At 39.3% G+C, this 18,672-nt stretch overlaps 1 long non-coding RNA gene across 1 annotated transcript; it reads left to right on the plus strand.

Moving 5' to 3' along the window:
* Positions 1 to 2,012: 2,012 nt before the first annotated feature.
* Positions 2,013 to 5,334, plus strand: LOC123959083. The gene is made up of 5 exons (XR_006822213.1): positions 2,013 to 2,208; positions 2,624 to 2,729; positions 2,847 to 3,075; positions 3,205 to 3,363; positions 3,502 to 5,334. It is a non-coding gene; the product is annotated as an uncharacterized LOC123959083 (long non-coding RNA).
* Positions 5,335 to 18,672: the final 13,338 nt, after the last annotated feature.

Consider the following 18,672-nt stretch of genomic DNA (forward strand, 5'->3'; position numbering starts at 1 on the left):
AAAGATGCAATATTGTGCGAGAGTTAATAAGCTGTGGCACATAGTAAAATATTCAGATGTATTCCACTATGTGTCGTGACCTCAGGGAAATACAACACATGTTGAACCTACTCTGCTCTCTCCTCATAGCAACATGGTACCAGAGCCAAACTTCTTAAAGCCATGAAATGGTATTTTATATGAATGGTGATATAGGGTACTCACAATCGCACCAACCTGCAACACCCAACAGCATTTCACACCTGATTTATCTTATTTTTAAACAGATCACACTGAGAGAGGACATCATTTACGTTATGTTGGAACATTTAAGGCATTCGATCATCTGCTGTTGATTTAAAAAGTTCAGATTTCAATAGAGAGTCAAAAGACGTTGTTTTTCGGGAGACTGGATGGAGAGAAGATATTTCCACTGGTCGTCCTCACGACTCCACTGAAATTATTATCCCTTCAAGAGAAACCCACAATCACCCAAGGAAGGAAGGAGACAGGAGTCACGACCACACGGTATAAGAACTGACCCATTCAATTGAAATTACCACGAAAGGGAAGCTTTTTGCTGAACAACATGTCCACATGTGTGTAATCTACTACATCCCTGATATTTTTTCTATTCAAAAATTAGCCTTTAAACTTGAAAGAAATAATGATTTGACATTTATTGTGATAATTATCGATATTGAATGGTATGAAATGTTTTTATCGACATTACATTTTTGGCCATATCGCCCAGCCCCTATGTTGGAGTCACAAAGCATAGGGATATTTTGCTCAAACCTTTGGATACAACACCTGCATTTAAAAATATAGTAGAAATGGTAGATGTGATAATCTCTACAGGCAAGGAGATCACCGATGGATGTAAACTCCGATCGGCTACAAAAAATGTTGAGGCCATTGTGTAAAGACTGGAGCGCTTTCAGCTCAACTCTGTCCCTTCACCTCGACACCCAGAGGTTGCAAAGAGGACCCCTGAGTCCCCCCAACAGTTCCCCAAACCAACAGAAGAGGATCTTGACACGGGACGTTCCTGCGCCCTGCAAAGGCTGTCAACGGAGCAGTCTTCTACACACATCCTGAATAACTTATTATTATTCATGGTTTTCTTATACTCTTTTGTGAAGAGTTATAGTAGCTACACTAAGTACAATGCTTTGAATGGGAAGAAAGGCAAGTAAAGAGTATTTTGCTGTTCACCAGGCAAGAAGACAGCCATTGACTGCAGCCTCCAGACTGCAAATGATAGATAGAAAGGTGGAGCTGCAGCCATTGACCAACCCTGTGAAGAGCCTGTGTCTCTGCTTCAGGCTGCTCTCCTCAGATGACTGGTAAGAGTGACACTAGAGAGCAGTCTGCTGTAACAGCTCAATAAATATTTGATCTTAAAGAGGTGGTATTATGCTCATTTTCAGGTTCAAAATCTTATTTAGGGGTTGTACCAGAACAGGTTTACATGGTTTAATTTTCAAAAAACACCATATTTTTCTCATACTGCACATTGCTGCAGCTCCTCTTTTCACCCTATATGTTGTACGCTCCGCTCTTGAGCTACAGAGTGATGCATCTTACTGGTACAAAATCTTTGTTGGGAGTTGCACATGCGCAGTTCCCAGGTAAGGACTACTAGCCAATCAGAAGCAGAGAAGGGCGTAAGAAACAAGGTAGTGTGATCCAAATCCGCTTCAGACTGCGACCATAACAGATGGTATAAGTTACTCAAAACCACACAACATCATTGTTCCACATCTTACCATCAGGACTAAACGTTGAATTGTTGCCGGTGTTCTGACGATCTATGCTGCCATGCCAAAATATGCTACCATAGCGCAAATCGATAGACTCGACTCTACTCGGCCCTGCTCCGTTTTCCATTGCAGATAGTACCCAGAGATAGTACGTAGCTTGTTGTCATAGCGATGCCACACACAACTGCCGTGACGTAATGTTCAATGCGACACACACACCAGCTCTTAAAATATATCTACGGTTAAAATGTTTCAGTATTACTCAGAATGTAAAGACAGATAAGCGGTATGAAAACCTTCCAGCTGTGTTTTCCTCTGCCGTTGTTGCTGCAGCCGTCTGTGTGACGGTGGGAGCGTGTCGTTCTGTAGGGAGGGTGTCGGCGGACGACTTGTCACTATGTGCTGTAGCTCAGTGTGTTTCTCCACCGGTGTTTTTGAGGGCGTGCCACACATTAGCCGCTAGGTGAGTTTTATGCTGCGTGACGCAGATAGATTAAAGAGGAAAGGCTGGACTACTAACTAACTAAACGAGCTGTTTTCAGGCAGTTCAGAGCAGAGTTTTCTGTGGGAGATGGGAATTACCTTTGGGCTGGACTTTGGGCTTTATCACTTTTCAAACCTATTACATGCACAAAAAAGAGATATAACTCAATAAAGAAAAGGCAAAAATCAATACACCATACCAAAAGATATTTTACAGAGCTTGAGTGAGGAGCCAGTGAATATGGTGAGCTGAGACATTTATCAGTTGGTGCAACATCTTAGCATAAAATACAACTGCACTTAATTATAGTTTTTGTATCTTTTGTAAGAACAGAATTCGGGTTGTTCCTGAAGCAATGTACAGTGCGGTTAATTCTTGTCACATAAACGTACAGGATAAAGAAAAAGGATGGCTTGAATAGCATTCAAGCTCTGGCACAGCACCACTCAGAGACATTGAAGATCAAACTCCATGAAGTGTGTCTGGTTCTCATTAAGGAGGTATTGTACACTTTCTTTGTATCTTAATTTCTGTCTTTGTGTTTAATGCATTTTCAGTTGCCTACATGAGTGTCCATGCTGGAGTCTTGACTGATGACGTTTATTCTTACTATACAGGTGAAAAACGTACGCTCAGCCGTGTCATGCGCAGTTATGAACACCTTAGCTGAGCACCTGCAGAAGGCCATGGACCTGGAGGCACAGGGAACAGGCCAAGCCTTGCTGCTGAAACTGTCAGCTCTACAAACACCTTTATTCAGCAGTAGGTCAATCTTGCACTAGATGCCATGGTGCAAAGCTGCAGTCATGGTCGGATCATGAGCGCTCTGCTGAACACAGGGCTGGGGTAAGAGAGGACAAGAGGCTACATTCGTTTTATCGGCACAAGCGTTAAAACGAAATCAAATGAATTGAAAATGAAACATGGTCAGTTGATTTGCTTGTCACATATTGCCTTGTCTTTGTCCTTCCTCAGCCACCATTGGGTTGCAGCAAGAGGGTGCATGGGACAACACCTGCACCTGTTGGCTGACAACCTTGGAGCGGCTCACGTCTTGACAGCAGGAAGGAGCTTCACTGAGCGCTTCCTTACTGCTGTCTTGTAAATGTCGGTGGATGCTGCACCAGAAGTGAGGTGGGTCATCAAGTTCTATACATTTTGTGTTTAGTTTCTCACAAGCTTGTGGTTTGTGGCTCTTGTTTGTTTGTTGAGTGTTGTCTTAACTTTATTTTTCTGAACATTGTGCTAAATGAGAAACGTATTCCACCACAGGCACCACGGACAAATGATCTTCCAAGAACTGGTCCTCCACAAGGACTTTCTGAACCTATGGACAAAGATTGTTCCAGAAAAAGAAAGACGTTCTCTGGACAGTATATTCCATCCATCCATCGTCAACCACTTATCCTGTGTACAGGGTCGCAAGGGCCGTCCATGCTCTGGCAGGACGTGAGCCACAAGGTGCACCACAAGCTTTAAGCTCAGCAGCCCTACCTGCTTCTTAGGCTTATAGTCCACAATCTAACCCAGGGTCTATCCGGGTACCAGAGCTCTCCATGTCTGCTCTGTGAGAGTGTGGAATTTAATCTGATAGTTCCCACACCTCCTATTTACAGTCTCTGGGCCAGAGACTTAATGATGTCTTATGATTGGTTTAAAGAAAACCCAAACAGTTACGGCAAATGACCTCACTAGTGAGGGCAGCAAGTGGAGTTAAGGGAAGCTTTATTAATGCCAATCACAGCAGTTCCTCTCATAAGCAACAGCTAGTTTAACTTCAGGAGATTACTGTTCTTCCAAACAAAAATATGCAGTTCCTTAAATGTTAGTAGCATCCCAAATATAAACATAAATCATCCCACCTTGGTTATACATCCCAAACATGCTTTTTCAGGATAGATTTGAATTTCTGTTTCAGAAGATGCTGAAAAGCCTGTCAGTGTATGCAGTGTGCACAGTTTACGCTATATTTGGAATATTTTCACAGCTTTACTTTGCCGCCAGACCGCACTTTCCGACTGGGGAACTAAACATAAGCTCTCTTTAAAGCCAACCTCCTGACAAAAACAGTAATTTTACCTCACAGAACACAGGGGTTGCTGGTCTACCGCTGCCTCGATCGGTTAGTTAACACGTTAGTTCGGATCTGAAATATCTGCATTGAACTATCTGGTTCAGTACAATTGCCTAATTGGTGTGTTTAAAGTGAGTAAACACCAACTGACCAACACAAAATGAAAAAGGGGCAGCCACTATCTCGGAAAAAAGTAAGTATTTGTTTAAATATTAATTCAAAAAGCCCAAAATATGTTCTCAGTGTGTACATTTTCATCTATAAATATCATAGAATTGTGGGAAATGCATGTGTTTTTATTCTGGAAGAGGGCTTGGATTCTTTGGCCTAACGAAAGAGAAGAACCAAAAGATACTTCTAAAGAGGGAAAGGATTTGAACTGATGTAGGAGGGAACATGAGAGTATGCTCTGTAGGTAAGTTTAAATCCTCAGTTTTGCAATTCAAAGTAAGACTCACCTCCAGATTTAGTTCCGTAACAAACCAGATAGATTAAAAAATGTTTTTATGTTTGCAAACATTTAAATATGCTTTCACTGGGTGGTAAATAGTGTGATTGAATAAGGTGGTGTTCTTGTAGTAAATCAGGCACAAGGAGCTAATATAGGCGCAGTGGTTGATGACTGCCAGCCTGAGTGAAATGTCTTAAAAACTGTTGAATAGATTGACATGAAATTTGGTACAGACATTCAGGTCTACTTCAGTAACTTTGGTGACCCCTTAACTTTCCCCCTAGCACCAGCATCAGGTCAAAATCTTAATTAGCCCAATACTTTGGTTTATGATCAAATACGTGCAAAATGTACTAAAAACTAAAACGGTAAAACTAACATTGTACTTGCTTAACATTGGAAAGTTATCATTGTCATTGTGAGCATGTTAGCAAGCAGACATTACCGTTTTGCTCAGAGCGCAGTTGAAGATTCTTTGTCTTGTTAGATTTGTGCATATATTGTTGGATAATAAAACCTTTGTCCTAACAGTTACTCGATAATTACCCATTGAATAATAAAACTTGTGCTACACAAACAATTAGAACTGTCCAAAAAATTCCTGCAATTTCTGATTCATATTCCAGTGTGTTTCTTTTAACATATTAAAATAATATGAGAAAAATATAACAGTATGTTATCTTGTAGCCTAATTAGTGAGGGCAGTACATGTGATTGTGCTCAAGTTTTCAGACACGTGATACTTGAAATCAGGTATGATTCCCATAGCTGTGATTAGGACCTCAAAATATTTATATTTAAGCCCCGATTCAACTGACATCATTGTCATAAAAAGTGACTTGTGTCCACTGAGAATCCAGAAACAGCCACATCATTATTATTTCAGTCTATCATCTCCCATCATCTGGCTTTTCAGTCATGTCGAGGCTGATTTGAAATGATTGTGGGTTGTATGACTAAGTGCCGAAGAGGACCAGTGGTTCAGTCACAGTGACTCTGGACATGAAACCTCCAGTACAGCCTTTTCTTTTCTGTTTGGGTGAACCTGAGATGACTCAGCCTGTCTGAGTTATCCCTCCATATTCCCAGAGATAAAAGACAGCAACGGACAAGCTTTGGCACTCTAAAGGAAGTGAGACAGGGCTAAAAATAAATTAGACCGGGTTTTCTAATTCATAAATGTCCACCGTTTCCTTTACTGCTCTGCTTACTGCAGAAAAAAACCTGGAATGATTTCATTTGTTTTCACATAGGCTATCAAAAAAACCCATTTATTTCAGATTTTACAATAATGACATGTAAATGGAGAGCCTAAGTCCCTCCCCTTCCAGTGGACCACCATGGGACATTACTTTGGACAAAATATGTACAGTAGTCAATGGCAAGTGTTTTTTAATCCTGTTTGAATTGTGCTCTGAATTACACATATGATGATGGTCAATTTAAAATATACATTTTGATGTAAAACTGTGTAAGTATAAGACTGAAAATAAATTATTACAAAGACCACAAACCCAAACGTGCCGTATGTGACATCGTAACTTTTTCTCTCAATGACTGAAGCTAACGTTACTGAAGCTAATGTAAGCTAAAGTAAGTATCTAGCTAGCAGCAACCAAGCAATGAACGTTAGCTAGCATTACCGCCTTAACATGTTGGTGACGTATATTGTGCGAGACGAGAGATGTCAGTTTTCACACAAAAAGGACATGTAACTTTACTGTTTTATGACAAACTGAAACTTTCTTGATGGACAAAATTATCTTTTAAATTGACAAACATCATATGTGTAATTCATTCATCATTCCCCAGCTCAAGCTCTGTTTGCAGATGTGCCCTTCTTATTCTGTAGCATTTTTAAATAGGGCCTTTTTTAATTGTTCATTTTATCCACATACTGAAAATGAAATTATTCTGTCACAGAAGGAGAGTTTATTTAGTCCAGTTCCAGACCTTTGAATGACCACCTACAGAAGTGAAAATGAAATTATGTTTCAATCTGTTTAGAGCTATGGTCTGTTATGGAATCTCATCACGCTTTCAAAGCTATATTTAAAAAACATTTGGTCTGCCTTTTTAAGTGCAAACAGCAATCTGCCTTTGTCTCCCTGGGTTGCATTGGAAAACAGCAGCTAATTTGACTATGAATTAAATTGTGGCCTATGATTATGTTTTGGGATATGGCAGTGCAGCTGGTTCTGGGTTATAGTTTGTATTTTAGTTTCTTTTGTGTGACTTTTTCAGTTAGAAGTACAAGAGATCAGTGGTTTCAGTTTCATCCACCCAGTCAGTAATAGAAGAGAAGTCAATGAATGATGTTAATGTGTGACCCTCATATTGCTGTAATGCAGTGTGCAAACTACAACTCCTATGTATTATCTAATTCTAGGAGAAACCATTTGCATGTATGAGAAACATCAGTTGTCCAAGGTAATCATAGCCCCTTTATGGAACACCATAGCTTGTAGCATGAGTTTGTAATGAGAGTTTATAATGTCTGGCTGCTGAACATTCAGAAGCTGATCCAAGAAAAATCACCACTGTATACTGTAAAAATGTACGATCATTCAAAACGTTTCATTTCGTATGAAGCTTAGGGGAATAGAACACAGAACTTGCTAAAATGTACATAAAACATGAAAGGCCAGTTAGACACTGGTGTAAAGCATAGCATCCATGAGGTAGTGCATCTTATGGATGTCATTTAGGACAATAAATGCATTTAGGGAGGGATGCATTTTGACTGCTCAACTCCACTAAATGCAAGAAATGTCTGAGGAAAATGGTAGAAATACATTAAAAGAGCAGAGCATTGCAGAAAAACTGCAGTGTGCTGAAAACTCTGAGAGAGTCTAGTCCTATTACAGATAATCAATTAATCAATCAATCAAAATTTATTTATAGAGCACTTTAAAAATCCAAAGTAGACACAAAGTGCTGTACAAAAAAACAATAAATGAATACATAAAAGACACTAAATACAAAGCTCACACAACGCATAAAATACAAATAAAAACAATTTAGCCGAGCGTGGCAATGATCGGGATCCAAGCAAGTCGTGAAAAACATTTGACATTTTCAGAGAAGAAGAACAGACGCAGATGACTTGAGACATTTAAGTGATGAGAGAATTTGGACTTTAAGATAATTGCGGGAACGCAAACTTGATATTTACAGCATCACCTTGAGATCAGAGTGTCATTATATGTACTGGGTGAAATGTTCAACCCACCTGCTTTGTGTTTCCAAGTTTTAAAGTTTGAGCTGCACAAACACTTTTAAGCAGAGAAAAATATGAAGAAAGTGTCACGGGATCCAAATAAAATAGAGACCTTAGACTCACTTTGATCTGAACAACCCCCTTATGAGCTAGTCTAACTCAGTCACCTGGGGATTTGAACCCTGGAACTACAGAGTAGGTGACTTACTGACCGAGCTACTGCTGAGAGGCAGTTTTGATATACCTTCTTACGAGTTCAGGTGGTGACATCACATTTGCCAGACATGGATAGTTTTGTCAGTTTAAACTTTAAACGCTTACAACAGTCAAGATGTTGGTGAGAAAATTCTGAAAAAATCACAGATCATTCTGCTGGTTTTGGGTGTGTTGTCAATTATTTTGATGGCAATTGATCCAAAACTGAGCAAAAAATGTTTTGCATACTGTACAAGTTATAGCAAGATACTGAATATCACTGCAGACTCACTGTTACACCGATCTAAATATCCTTTGCGACACTTGATATTGGCCATCCAGAGAATGTCTGCATTGATTTTGGTAGCATTTGAAGAAAGACTTGTGGAGATATAGATATGAATTGATTTAGCATATTCTGAAAAATATAGAGTGAATGACTTCTGAATTGATCGTAGGTTTCAGTGAGACAAACTTTAGTCACATATCAGTGGATGTGCTGAAAAGATTTCAGCTCTCTAGGACGTACGAATGATTTTCTGTTAGGAGTGAGAAATGTCAAGAAATTTCCATTTCTTGTAATAATACCCGAGATCGTACAAACTGAATTTTGTACGAATCCATGCAGCGAATTATGAGGTATAAACTTTTTGCAAGTGTAGTGCCGGACTGAGCATCTGAACAGACGCGTTCAGAAGTTTGGTGACAGTAGCTTAAGCCAATTTTGATTTACGGGCATTTATGTAAAATTGTGCGTAAATACATAAAAGTAAACATTTATGGAAAAAAAACAGATTGACATATCAAAATTCTTTTCATAACTTTTGATCAGCAACATCCGTAGATGATCCTGCCAAAGTTTCAGGTTGATTGGCAAAACCGTTCGCAAAAATAGGTTTTAAAGAAAAGTGATAAAAAGTTGTATAATTTGTTTTTAGAGAAGAAGACCATTGGAGCAAAGATGCCGATGAATCCAGAGAGCAAATAATGAAAGAAGTTTGTCTCTAAATGAAGCCGTTTTGATGAAGTTGATTATAATAGCGCCACCATGAGGTCTTTTTTTTTGCCTGAGTAGTGGGAGGAATTTGCAACCTGTGTGCCAATTTTGGTGAGTTTTTGTCCAGCAATTTTTGCGACTTTGTATCTTGGATTTGCATGTTCTCCAAATGTCTGCGTGGGTTCTCTCCAGTTGCTCTGGCTTCCTCCCACCATCCAAATAAATGCAGATAGGTTAATTGCCGGATAGCACTGTGAGAAGGTCTTGGGTTCGAACCTCGGTCTTCCCAGGCCTTTCTGTGTGGCCCTTAAGTGTGAGTGTGTATCATTGTTTGTCTCTATGTGTCAGCCCTGTGATGAAATTGTGACCTGTCCAAGGTGTACCCCGCCCCTCGCCCAATGTCAGCTGGGATTGGCTCCAGCCCCCCGCGACCCTGCTGAGATGAGCAGTTATAGATAATGGATGGATGGATTTTTTGACCACTACAAACATTTAAGGAAACTAATGTGTGGCCACATTTAAGGAAACTAATGTGCTGCAATAAATTACGACAATCATCATTATTTATTCCCGTACAATATGCATATAAGATGTACTGTACATCCCTTAATGGTACCAGGTGGACATGACGCCCTCACAGTTCCCACTCCTTTTCTATAAGAACCACCCTGTAAAACTCATTTGGAGATTTTGTACTCTCGGCCATATTTGTAATGGGCCGGAGTTTGTGGTGTAGGTTGTTTCCATTCTTTAATCCTTTAAATGTGATATTAGGTGACTGAAACCATGAATATAATTGTGTTCCAGTTTATCAAATACATGGCTGATCTGATGAAGATGGTATAACTACAAGTCAAGCGTTTCAACTCCAAAGTAATTTCTCACCATTGACAATATTGAACCATTTGATGACGCTTGCAAAGTGACTCATCTTGACTGCTGCGCTCTGGCATTTGTGTATCCTGTCAGAAAAAATATGGGCTGTACTGCATGACATATTATGTTAGTCAAAGTAGCAGCTGTCTTTGCTCGCTCTGCTTGGATTTTTTGAAATAACAGCAGCCTCTTACTATTAAGACTGAAGACAAACCAATGGTAGTAAAGCTGGCAGTAAATGGACATTAATGGTGACAAGGGAAACAAAATACATGGGTATTGTTACAGGCATGGCTGGCTGCCTTAAAGTAATTGTGTTCCTGAGTGCTTCTGACTGTCATGCAAATCCCAGCTGTGTGAGTCCCTGTCGAGGATTGGTTCCTCTGGATCTGGGACCGCCAACTTCCTGGTGTCTGTGATTGGTGTGGCTGTGACTCGACCGACCCTGCCAACCAGGACTCTCCAATCAACACCAGCTGGACTACAAATAGTTTGGGTGCCCGCAGTTTGGGGTGACTGTGAGCCAGTGATCAGTTTACCTTGCGGTTGGTTGTGTACCCTGTTAGTTAGCGAATATCTAGAGTGTTTGTATTTCCTTTTCTGTCTGTTGCCTGTGTAAGTGCCTTCAGTCAGTTTGAACCATTGTAAACTGTAAATCACATAGTGTGATAGTGCACCAAGTGTTGGGCGCTCTTTTGCTTGAGCATTGCTTGTTTGTTTACTTTGCATTATTGTAAAGCATATAGGTGCTGACTTCCTTTTGTTCTTTAGTGTTTTTTGAGCAGAGTAACTGTCTTTGGACAAGGTCCTCTTGTTTCACCTTTTCGTTGTCAGTACCTATATAGCCTCCTTTTGTTGTGTTTTCTTGAGTCAACTCATTTAATTAAACCTTTGACTTTAACCGGAATTCAGTTGTCCTTTACCACCTTTATCTCAGTCCTAAATCACTTGTTACTGCCTTACCTTAACGAGCTGGGTCGTAACAGTATTATATTTTAAGACCCAACTTGCTACACACATTCCACTGTCCTTACAAATTAGACTGACTGCCATGATAGAGATGGTATCATGTTATAATTAAAAGGATAGTAAGTGATTGTAATCCATTACACTTTTTGTTAAATTGAGCAAATATGTCCTCACAGTTCCCTAGCTCTCCGTTTTGTGTGTGGTCTGAAAAAAAATCTGTTTTTTTTTCTACACAGCCCTGGCTCTGTAAATGGAAAACATAGAAAGTTTTCCAGTCAATCAGCAACAGGTGGCGTTAGTGCTCCTGCACAGGAGTGATGGGGGAGGGGTAAGTGGGAGAGAGAGTTCTGTACACTGGCACATTTGAATGTGCTGGACTCCAGGCACTGTGAAGGCAGTGAAAGTAAGTAGGCTTAGAAGTCCAAAAAGAACTCCTATAGCCTACACAAAAAAACTATTGATTACAGTGTTCACTGACCAATGTCCATAAAACAAACAGCACAAAAATAAACACAAACATCTTTCAATAATATCTACTAGATAGCCTATAGGCTTTTTTTCTATAGGCCTAGTCTATAAAGAAAATACAGTTACAAAGATTCAGTAGCACACAGAAGCCTTTGCCATGGTTACAGCGGTGTTTTCTTGCGGAGCGCTTGTATGCCTGTTTGTTCACAAAGGGAGCGCAGTGAGACCCTGCGGATCCAGAAGAGTAGGCAGGAGGATAGTCGCTCCATGTCTGAAACAAAAATTCTAAAACATGTGGCCAGCTGCATGGAAACTCTTAACACGAACCGAGAGTGAGATAAAACAGACACGTTGGGTGCGCAGATTGTCCTGCTTGCTAGAGGCATTGCATCTCTGAGTGCCCTAGGCTGGACTTTCCGAATATGTTAACGGTGTCCAGGTTCAACCTGGCAGGTTGGGACTATAACAATGTGGTGATACTGAATAGAATATGTATTTTTCCTCATTGAATTCCTTTCAGATGTGGCCATGTTGTGCAGTTATTGTCTGTGTAGATTCATCATTGACTAATCACAGTGCAGTCTTTGCCTCAGTCACAGGTTTGTTAAATACCCCCAATCCCCAAACCCCCTATGAGCAGGTGCACACATAGACATCAAAAGGGGCCTGAGCACCTGCCCTTTGTCTTTGTCACCATCAGTTATTGTGTGTGTGTGTGTGTGTGTGTGTGTGTGTGTGTGTGTGCGTGTGTGTGTGTGTGTGTGCGTGTGTGTGTGTGTGTGTGCGTGCATGCGCGTGCATGTGCGCACCCGGTAAGTGTAAAATAGCAATAATCATAATAATAATAATGTATTTGATCAATACATTAATGTATTCAGGCAATTCAATATTCTGTTGCTTGGCTGTGTGAAGCTGTAGGTTATCTTGCTTCTGAAACAAAAAGTATTTAAACTATAATTTTAATTTCCCTCTCCTTGTTACAGTCAAGTAATTTATTCTAAATATATACTTGAAACTAGTAGCATAGAAAACATGCACATTGTGGTATAGTTTCCTTTGCTGTTGGCTGATCTTGTGATAAACCATGACGTAAACTGATTACTTTATAGACAAGTATGAAACAATTGCTTGAATGTGAGGGAATTTAAATAAATTGATAAGGGAGTCAGAGTTGTGTTTATATATTTAACGTTTTGTTGTAAAAAAAAACAAAAAAACCCAACAATTTAAATGAATAATTGTGAGAAGTGCCTTTTTTTCACTTTAGCTCCTGCCCCTCAAAATGTCTGTGCACGTCCGTGCCCATGCATACTCACTACTCTGTGTGTCTGCTGTCGCCTGCAGCAAAAAGCCGTACTAGGCAAAATACTCCATATGCCTGGTGATTTTTTCTGTTATCTCCCACGCACAGATAAACCTCTTGACTGTGACTTATGTTGAAAAGCGTGTGTCAGTTATCTTTCTGCCGTTGTACATCCGGCTGGTAATTGGAATGGAGGGTAAAGCGCTTTTGTTACGCACAGCCAAAGCATGGAACACAGTAGTACAAAGGATAGGACCCAATTGCAGACACCGGAGGCAGAGCAGATGCAGTTCATTAATTTATTTAAACCACAACTTTCTGGATGGTGATAAGGCAGGCAGAGATGAAAAAAAAACTGGGAAAGCAGTCTAATGCAAGAATCAAAATCCAAACTCCAAAGTCCAGAAACAGACAATCCAAAAGCACACAGAAAAACACAATTCAGGACACAGGAATCTAACACTAGGAATAAAGCTGGAACTCAACACAAAAGGAATGAGGGGAACATACCAACTAAATGGTCTGGGAAGCTTGCAATGTTTGAAAATTCTCTAATACATTCAACACCATTGTTATAGTTCTCTAAAGACCCTTTTCATTAGTCAATGTGTTGTCCACCCTGAATGCATGACTTTTAAATGGCACTTCATATGGTACATCAGTAAGTGAACACATGACTATTCAAAGGCATGTACAGTGAAAACAGTATAAATATTTGTTCATGTAGCTTACTGAACACTTCTAGCAAACCATACAGTACATACGAATACATATACAGTTGACACAAGATCATAGAAAATAACTAAATGTTAATGTCAATATGCTAACATGCTTGCCATAACAATAGTAACATGCTAACATTTAGCAGGTATAATGCTAGCCTGCTAACATTTTCTAATTAATACTAAACACTTAAGGACAGTAGAGGCTGACAGCAATGGCATTATAGTTTTTTTCAGGAATTTGGTCATAAACCAAAATAATGGACACATTTAAAATTTGACCTGATGATGGCGCTAGATGACAAGTCAGAAGATTACCAAAGTAATTATAATTAATCCTGAAGGGAACAAAAATGTCCAAATTTCATAGCAATCCATTAGTTTCTCACAAATGTCCACCTCATGGTGGTGCTAGAAAAAATGTCAGGGGATCACTAGTCAAATTCATGGCATCCCATCCAATAGTTATATAATAGTCTATATCAAAGTAGTGGAATGACCAAGAGACCGATACATACAGTGGTATTTCAGCAGTGAAGCACATACTGTTGTATTGAACAACAAATGAAAAGAGACAGTTTATTAGCGCTAAGTTGAAAAATGGATAAAAACTTGAACACTTCATCCACTGGTAAAGTATTAACTGGCAATATCCATTATTAAGTGGCTTGTCAGATGCTAGAGGTAGGCTTACTTGGTGCCTAGTGGATCTGCTCTGACTCTGCCAGGAGGGGTTATATTACACAGTTCAGCTTGCATGACAGTCAAGCACAACCTTTTTGCTATATATCAGGAAAAGTTTAATCATCTGTGCCCTGTTTTGAAGGAGGGCCCCTCCAGATATTTTTATCATGCAGTTTATTGGGAAGAAGCCATATTTCATTATACTCCTTATCCTTGACTGCCCATCAGAGACGACTAACAGCTTAGACTGCTGGCAGGTAGACCTAAAATTTACCTCTTTATTTGTTGTCCTATTTACAGCTCCATGGAACAGAATATAAAATAATGGACAATATATAATAGAATATAAAATAATAGACAATAGATAATAGAATATAAAATAATGGACAATATATAATAGAATATAAAATAATGGACAATATATAACAGAACAGAATATAAAATAATAGACAATATATAACAGAGAGTGTTAGAAAGCAAAGACTTTCAAAGGATGTGCCAACATTGTGGTGAGGCATGCTTGAAGTTTACCTAACTGGCCTGGTTTCATCTAGCTTGATTGAAAGATATAATTGGGTGTTATTCGCATAACAATTAAGGTTGAGTGTTTCCTAATAATATTTATTAAATGAAGCATATACAAGGTGAATAGGACTGGTCCAAGCACAGAAACTTGTGGAACTCTGTGACAAACTTTCATGTGCGTGGAGGATTCTTCATTAACATGAACAAACTGAGATTGATCTGATACATAGGACTTAAACCAGTTTAGTGCAGTTCCTTTAATGCCAATTAAATGTTAAAGTCTCTGTAATAGGAAGTGATGGTCAGTGGTGTAGAATGCAGCTCTAAGATCTAACAAGACAAGTACAGAAGACAAGTCCTTTGTCTGATGCAATTAGAAGATAATTTGTAATTTTCACCAGTGCTATCTCTGTGCTGTGATGCGTAGAAATTCACTTATCTATCCTACATCTGTACAACTGCTATTTTACACAGACTTACAATGAGTAGATAGACCAGAATTGTGTGAACACCTCACCAAAACTAAACAAGTTCCACACGGTAATAGCAGGAGTTATTGCAGGGCTATTAGATTAGATTGCATTGCATCCATTAGGTTGACCAGGTTGACCTGAAAAAGTATAAACTCTGTTAAATCCTGAATTCTTATTCTTTTGATTATAAAATACAGTATGTACTAGTGTTGATTTTATGCTCTGTTTACATCTTGACCTATCTTACCTCTCTGATTACCATTCTGCTACAATCACCTCCTAAAACAGCATTAGATGTTCATATAGTACACTGCAGTATAGTTCATATTATTGCACAGGCACTGGGATGGTTAGGGGATTCTTCTGAACTTACTTCACTCACTTTCATTTGTCATTTCTTTAAGTATTTTATTATTTATATCCATGTCTTATGGATTATCAATGGATTATCTTAATGTCATTGAGGTAAACTCTGTAATGTGCGATATACATTCTACATCATAACATTACAAATACTAGAATAATCTTCACTTACTATAGGCTAAAGTAAAATTACAAGCAGCAAGAGGTAGTCAAAGGTCACTGTACCAAGACTTATTATAGGAGAAACAAGTATCCATTTGAAAACAGAATGATAACCCAACATGATGAAATGATAGCTGAGGTTAGTGATATAAAATAAATAGGCTAATAGAAAAAAACTACCAGCCATCTATCAAACTGTCCTAAGTGTGCAGCCCAAAGAAAAAAGAACAAAAAGTCCACTCACTTCAAAATAAACAGTTCCTTGCTCAGTGCTGAGCCTCAAGTACCTGCATCACAGCTTCCATAGAGGGAGGTGGGGAAAGTGTAAGTTGTACAGTACAATGCACTATGTGTATAAGGGCAGACGCAAAAGCACCAAACAAACCTGCAAAATAAAGACAATATAGCAGAGACAGATCTGAAGATGGGAGAACTCCTCACATCCTCAAACAGAGTACCTGTTATAGGCTAAGAAACCTTGGCTCATCCTGGCCGCCCATCTCTTCAATGTGATTACGCTGCACTTTAAAGCAAATCTGTTTACGCTGAGCATGTCAGCTCAGCTTTTAGTCAAGTTTGACTTTGCTCCAGCAGGCTGAATGTAAAATTATTCAATAAAATCGTTCAATTCAGGTGACCTTCAATTCAGGAATCGCCTGTCCACAGATAATGAAATGCTCAGTCTTAAAATGTTTATTTATTGGATTGATTGGATTTGTAAACGCTGCATTAATGCTGCTACAGTGTTTTACATGGATGGTTGAATACGGTCAGATTTTGAGGCGTCACCAGCTGATGTCCATTAGTGGAACAGCTTCTTTAGGCACATCCACTCTGGTTGCTGTTGAAACAATTTGATCAGTGTATTGAATTTCCTATAATAATGTTATAATAATTGTATTACCTTTGCCATTTAGTTTTCGTTGTTGTCCAACAACTGTGGTCAGTCATGGCTCGTCAACATATAATGGTTTTATTAGATTGATTGATTCAATGATATGATGTGGTTGTTACACATCAGTTGAAAAAACAACAACAAATTATTGTGGATGGACTTACATGCACGGTAGAGGAAATTTTATTGAAATTGACGTATGCAGGTGGGAACTACATATCGGAGCTTCACATCTTCATACTAGATCCTCTATGTACACATTTGTGCTATCGGGGATAAAATGGGCTAATCACGTTTGTCAGATTAGCACTGGATTCATCACTTGTGTTTTTAGGCATGTACTGCGAGTGCACATCTGACGTCTGATGCTATGATATAATATCAGCGGTTTTAGTCTGTTAAATCCCATCTGGCACACATGTAGGTCATTATTACAAAGCCTTGCCTTGTGGCCAACTATTATTTAAACAATTACTAAGGATTTACTTAGATCAGATCATAAGTGTTGGTTGTGGAAGGGGAGGGGGTTCAGCAAGAGCACAGTGAAGCAATGAGAAATACTTGGCCTTAATGCTCTTACCACAATTGCTTTGGATTAACATGAAAATGAGTCTGATGTCTGTGGAGCTGGGAAGGTCACAGCCTGTTTGGACAGTAGCCCATAGTCTGACATCTGCATAAACCAACAGCCAGCACAAATCAGGTGCTCCATCCCTTTGAACGGCTAGTCTGTTGATAAGCCACTGCTGTGGATTGAATAGAGGAGGGCGTGTTGCTGAGGTAAGGCAGTGACACATCATCATGTCTGTTTTATCCTCTCCATGGCTACTGTCCCATGTCCGATAATTAAAAATGTGCATTTATTTATCAAAGAACCTTTTTCATCCGGTTGGTGGTGGTTAAATGAAGTACTAGATTCTACCTAGATGAAAGACAGCATGTTGTAATTGAATGTCTTATTTGAATTTCTGAAGAGAGTTTGGACAAAGACGGAGAATTACCGAGCGCTTACATGACTGAATTCGCTGAACAGCATATGTGATGGTTTAATAATTTCCTCTCGTTTAAGAGCGTTTTAGTTTAGTTTCCAAGAATACAACAAATATGTCAAAACTACTTTCTGTTATGAGGTGCGGTAGAAACTGAATGATATCAGAATCAGTTTTAATGACCAGGTACAGATCCGAGGAATTTGACTTCGGTCTTACAATGCTCTCAACAAGCATTAACAAAAAGAGCTCAGCAAAAAACTAAAAACAGACACAGACTACAGTGTTCAGTGCACACCATATACAAAAACAACATTTGTAGACAGAAAGACATGCAGGTCCTTATAGATTCAAACCAAAGTGGCTCTTATATTACATATATTACTACTTTATCTCATGCGTTGGTGCTCAGGTGCCACTATCTGTGGTCAGAGGGGAATAAACAGATTCCTTCCTCTCTTCTGTTCAAAGTTGATGCCTTAGCATGTTGTCAACAGTCATCCACAGTAACACAAGGGCAGCACGGTGAGAGCTTAGCAGTCTACGTCATAGCCTAGTTGGTTTGAATCCAGGTCATAACCTTTCCCACAATGTCATCCTGTCTCAACATCATTTCTGTCGCTCTTCTCTATTGTCTAATAAGTGGAAAATTATTAAACATTAAAGAGGTCATATTATGCTTTTAGGCTTTTTTCCTGTCCTTTATTGAGTTATATACTTTTTTGTGCATGTAACAGGTTTGCAAAGTGAAAAAGCCCAAAGTCCAGCCCAAAGTGTGTTCCCATCTCCCACAGAAAACTCTGCTCTGAACTGCCTGAAAACAGCTCGTTTGTAGTCCCGACTTTTCTCCCGCTATATGCCAACGTCACAAAAAACATTAAAAAACACATCATTTTCGCCTAGTGGCTAGTCAGGCACTCCCTGAAAAACACCGGTGGAAAAACACTCTGAGCTGCAGCACACAGTAAATGTAAATGCTCCGTATTTGTATAGCGCCTTTCTAGTCTTTGCAACCAAAGCGCTTTTACACTACATCACATTTACCATTCACACACATTGATACACTGGTGGAACAGC

This window comes from Micropterus dolomieu, linkage group LG20, assembly GCF_021292245.1.
Source record: "Micropterus dolomieu isolate WLL.071019.BEF.003 ecotype Adirondacks linkage group LG20, ASM2129224v1, whole genome shotgun sequence".
Taxonomy (NCBI): Eukaryota; Metazoa; Chordata; class Actinopteri; order Centrarchiformes; family Centrarchidae; genus Micropterus; species Micropterus dolomieu.